The following is a 3,963-nucleotide window of genomic DNA, read 5'->3' as shown; positions in this document are numbered from 1 at the left end:
AGGCTGGTCTCAAACTCCTGGCCTCAAGTGATCTGCCTGCCTTGGCCTCCCAAAGTGCTGGGATTATAGGCATGAGCCACCACGCCCAGCCTACACTTACTTCATTTAATGCAAGGATGTGATGTGGCAATGCCAACCCTAAAGACTAGTTTTTGTTGTTGTTGTTGTTTTCAGTTTTATCTCTGGAAGAACAGATAAGCTCTTCCCTGAAGGTCCTAGGCTGTCTCCCAGGGTCCTTCCTAGCTGCGGTCCAAGCACAATCCTCTCCCCAGCTCAAACTGAAATTACATTGCATTTGTTGGTGTCCATTTTATAGTTTCAAATACCAGTTACTTCTTATTTCCAGACTGCCCCCAAGCTACTTTTCCTTGGGTTAACACAACAACCTCTTTTACACATAACATATTTATTGAATGTTTACCATATGCCAGATGCAATTCTAAATGCTTCATGTGGATTAACTAATTTTATCTTTGTGATATCTTGGTGAAATAGGTACTGTTGTTATCATCTTTCTCCAGAGGATATTATTTTTGAAGAAACTGAGGCACACAGGTTTGTATAATTTGCCCAAGATGACCAAGCTAAAATGTGGCAGAGCTGAGATGCGAACCCAGGCAGTCAGGCTACAGAGCCTGGCACTTTCCCATTGAACCTTACCACCTCAGTAGGGCACAGTGGCTCACGCCTGTAATCCTGAAACTTTGGGCAGCTGAAGCAGGAGGATCGCTTGAGACCAGGAGTTCAAGACCAGCCTGGGCATCATAGGGAGACCCCCCATCTCTACGCAAAAAATAAAAAATTTTAAAAAATTGCCAGGCATGGTGGTGCATACCTGTAGTTTCAGCTCCTGGGGAGGCTCAGGTGGGAGAATCACTTGCGCCCAGGAGATTGAGGCTGCAGTGAGCTAGGATTATGCCACTGTACTCCAGCCTGGATGACACAGCAAGACCCTGTATCTAAAAAATAAAACAAACAAACAAAAACTATACCAACTCTCAGAGAAAAAAGTGATGTTTATCAGGGATGCAGTTTGGACAAGAATCCTAACTCCATTTATTCTTAGGAGCACTCTTCCTTTCCACAGAACATTCCGTCCTGGCCCTGTGACCCTGCTCCTCCTAGCCTATTCTCAGGGGCATTCTTGAACAAAATACAAAAAAAGCCACACTCACAACAATGTCCTTCTTACTTCTGTCAAACAGGGCTGCAAAAATATTCAAGGCAGTGTGGCTCAGACTCAGGGGGAGGGGCCCCAGCCCCACCTTCACCATTAAGTGGCCGGGTGCCCTCAAGCCAGTCACTCAGTGGCTCTTCCTTTCCACTCCACACAGCAGAGTGGGGGTCATGCCAAAAGCTACCTTACAGGGCTTTGTGAGGATTCCATGAGCTCATCTGTGTAATGTGCTCAGTCCCATGCCTGGCTCAGTAAGTAATCTGATATCGTAAAGGAAGATCAATAATTCGCTGTTACAATTATTGATCACATAGTTCATAACTGTGAGCACACTTAGAAGGACAAATTCAGAAAAGACTTAGAGAGAGAGGCCAAGTTGTATTATCAGCTCTCTGGGGCTCTGCCCCTTGTCTGTCCCTGCACAGGAGGTCAGGTGCCTGACATGGAACAGCTCACTCGCTGAGCCTGGTTGGCACTCCCACCTCCAGCAGGTTCCCCAGGGCAGAAGGCGATCATTAAAGGAGGCGGATGGGAGGACCGAGTAAGAGCCTAGACAGGGGCAAGCTAAAAATCCCTCCGTCAATCACCTTTGTTCCACAAGCAGTCATTTTCAGTCTAGGCAAAGCACTGCTTATTGCAGGTCAGCAGTTCTGCAAATTGTTTTAAAAGCATGCTTTTAACTGGGAACCTCGACATAAAAGTCAGGTAAGGATGGAGCTACTTTGTTGGAAGTGGGAAGAGGAGGTGCCCCCAGGCTCCACAGTGAACGCCACAAAGGGGACCTGCATCCCTTCCCAGGAGCAAGGATGTCCTTAGAGCACAAGATGTTTTCTTTTCTTTTCTTTTTCTTTCTTTTTCTTTTTTTTTGACACAGAGTCTTGCTCGGTTGCCCAGACTGAAGCGCAGTGGTGTGATCTCAGCTCACTGTAACCTCCACCTCCCGGGTTTAGGTAATTCTCCTGCCTCAGCCTCCTGAGTAGCTGGGATTACAGATGCCTGCCACCATGCCCAGCTAATTTTTATATTTATAGTAGAGATGGGGTTCCACCATATTGGCCAGGCTAGTCTCAAACTCCTGATCTCAAGTGATCTGCCCACCTCAGCCTCCCAAAGTGCTGGGATTACAGGTGTGAGACACTGTGCCCAGCCACACAAGATGTTTTTTAAGTTCAAAAGCCATTTTCTAAGAGAAACAAATGTATATAATAAACGTGAACTCAGCTGAGTCGTCCTTATGCAGAAGCCATGCTGAGTTCTCTGAGCAGGTCCAATGTCAGCACGTGTATTGCCAAGGCTGGCCGTCCAGAGACCGACTGCCGGGAGCCCGTGCCTCACGAAGGCAAGGGCTACACGCAGGTTACTGGGTAGACCAGTTAGCTTTGCCCCAGACAGAAACATTTTAGACAGCACCTGGGTTCTGTCCATAAACGCAGGGCACTGATGCTCAAGGGCCCTGACCAGGGTCTGTGCCACATCCCTGCACCCAGAGAAACAACTCAAGGTAGTTGTCTCCAAGGCAATGGGTGGAAGGAAAGGAGGGAGGGAGCATCTGGGCCAGAAGAACACATGGCCCAGGTCCCGGGAAACAGCCGCGCCCAGCTCACCGTGGTGAGAATGCTTTTCCCAGCCCTGTCCCCTTCTCACTTCTCCCCGAATCTATTCCCAGATGAAGGTATTTATGACTGCTCCTGGGCATTTCAGGGGCGGAAAGAAAAAAGAAGAAAAGAGAAGAGAGAAGCAAAGGGAAAAGAAAAGAAAAGAGAAAAATCAGGGATTCACAATATTTACTTCCTAGAATTCTGCCTTTCAATACCTCCCACACGAAACAAAATATGTGGTTCCAGAGACCCAAGAATTAAAGTTCAACTTGGAAAGAGAGAGGGAAAAGGAATGCCTGAACTTATTCCAGATTCGTGGCCAGTCCACCCACCACCCAGTGCATACCCAAGCGAGGGAAACACCTCAGCCCCGGGCTTAAAGGACGAGCACCTCGTTTTGCTCAATAAGTGTGAAGTGGCCTCAGGAACGTGCAGTCCCCAGTTTCCTACCTCTTCGGCGGGGGTCCCCAGGGTCGCTCCCCTCTCCCTTCTGCGCCACCTGCTACCGCTGATTTGGCATCTCTCCTGGGGAAGCCGCGGGGCGATCAGGGAGGAGTTCCGAGGAAGGAAGGGGAGGGCATGGTCTCCCAACCAAGCACTTGGTTCCGGGGAAAAGGATGTTTTGTAACTTTCAGCTTGAATTTCCAGAGGCAGAACAGGAAATGTCCACGGGGCTGGAGCCCAAGTGCGAAGTCAGCCGCGGCTCCGGCTCCTTTCCGAGGGGCGCTTCCTACGTGCTCCCGACGCTGGCCCTGTCTGGAATTTAAAGCTACGTCTGAATTCTGGTGCCTTTTCCCCTCTTACTCCTTCCTCTAGGACTTCTTCTTCTTCTTTTTTTTTTTTCTTAATGGAACGTCAGCTTCGTTCCTGACATGCTGGAAAAAGTTTCTTTTGCTTCAACTTGGCTCAGAAACATCCTCTCCTTGTGAGAGTATTTCTCCTATTACAAAGTTCAGTTTAAAAAAAGAGAGTTGTTTTGCCAACTTTTGTACTGAGAACATTTTTGATGGATTTTTCCCCCCGATCGCTTGGATTCCAAGAAACATACACACCCACATCCCTCTGTTTTTTGTTTTTTCTCCTTCTAACTGAAAAATAGTAATAACAGCTGGTTGGACTGGGCACAGTGGTTTGCGCCCATAATCCCTGCCCTTTGGAAGGCTGAGGCAGGAGAATTGCTTGACCTCA

At 48.2% G+C, this 3,963-nt stretch overlaps 1 protein-coding gene across 4 annotated transcripts in view; it reads right to left on the bottom strand.

Annotated features, from left to right (window-relative positions):
• Nucleotides 1–3,700, bottom strand: part of TACC1 (transforming, acidic coiled-coil containing protein 1) — a 135,239-nt gene extending 131,539 nt beyond the window's left edge. The window contains exon 1 of one of the 4 annotated variants that reach the window (XM_011993339.1): nt 3,226–3,700. The gene's annotated coding sequence lies outside the window, so the exon portion shown is untranslated. The remainder of the gene's footprint in view (nt 1–3,225) is intronic. The other 3 variants (XM_011993329.1, XM_011993320.1, XM_011993306.1) reach the window with 3 other exon arrangements.
• Between the last annotated feature and the right edge of the window lie 263 nt (nt 3,701–3,963).

Source organism: Mandrillus leucophaeus, unplaced genomic scaffold, assembly GCF_000951045.1.
Source record: "Mandrillus leucophaeus isolate KB7577 unplaced genomic scaffold, Mleu.le_1.0 Scaffold111, whole genome shotgun sequence".
Taxonomy (NCBI): Eukaryota; Metazoa; Chordata; class Mammalia; order Primates; family Cercopithecidae; genus Mandrillus; species Mandrillus leucophaeus.
The sequence above is the reverse complement of the archived record's forward strand: the minus strand, read 5'-3'. Positions and strand labels throughout refer to the sequence as shown.